Source organism: Penaeus monodon, chromosome 33 (assembly GCF_015228065.2).
Source record: "Penaeus monodon isolate SGIC_2016 chromosome 33, NSTDA_Pmon_1, whole genome shotgun sequence".
Classification (NCBI taxonomy): domain Eukaryota; kingdom Metazoa; phylum Arthropoda; class Malacostraca; order Decapoda; family Penaeidae; genus Penaeus; species Penaeus monodon.
Window position 1 is genome coordinate 12443493 of NC_051418.1, and position 710 is coordinate 12444202.

The window sequence follows — 710 nt, forward strand, 5'->3', positions numbered from 1 at the left end:
GAGGTTTTGCCACGAATCTCTCTGCAGAAGGAATCCTTACCGAGAAGGGCCGCGCCGGTTCCACGAATCCGACGGCCTCTTTGTTTACTTCCGGCCCTCGTCCGCCCGTCTCCAACCCAGGGATACTTATCAAACGCAACCTTTAAAGGGGAAAAAAAACTGATACCTCCCCCCAGCAGGAAAAAAAAAAGACAAAACACACATGACGCTGAGACTCCTCCCATCCCCTCCCCCTACCTCCCCACCTCCTAAAAAATAAAAAAAAAAGGGGGGGGGGGGGTCCCACGCACCCTGCGACCCTCGGCGACGCAGCTCTGACCCTGCTGGAAAGACCCCATTAATTAGGTGTATTTGGTTCCGCTGACGCTAAACCTTGCGACCGTGTTGTTCTTAGCGACCGCAAATTAGCCGTCGATCTGGACTCCATCCTTCTCGGCCGCTGTCGAGGGAAGCCTCCCCCCCCCACCCCCCACCCCGCCTACCTCGCCCTCCAGAAGGGGACCGCCCGTAATGCCGCGGCTTTTTATGCTAATGAGGGCTGTCCCTCAGCGATATGTTACCTGGGGGAAGGTGTGCAGGCGCCTCGGCAGCCATTTCTTCCTCCTACTTCGCACTAATACGGCTCCTTTATCACCCGCCTGCCTTCTCACCTATCATCTATGGCCCTCTATCTACTCCCTTTCTTTGCCGCCTCCGCCCCCACCTTCCTT

General features: G+C 56.8%; 1 protein-coding gene across 1 annotated transcript in view; it reads right to left on the reverse strand.

Annotated features, from left to right (window-relative positions):
* Window positions 1-710, reverse strand: part of LOC119594049 (elongation of very long chain fatty acids protein-like) — a gene marked incomplete in the record, with an annotated part of 45869 nt that overhangs the window by 21889 nt on the left and 23270 nt on the right.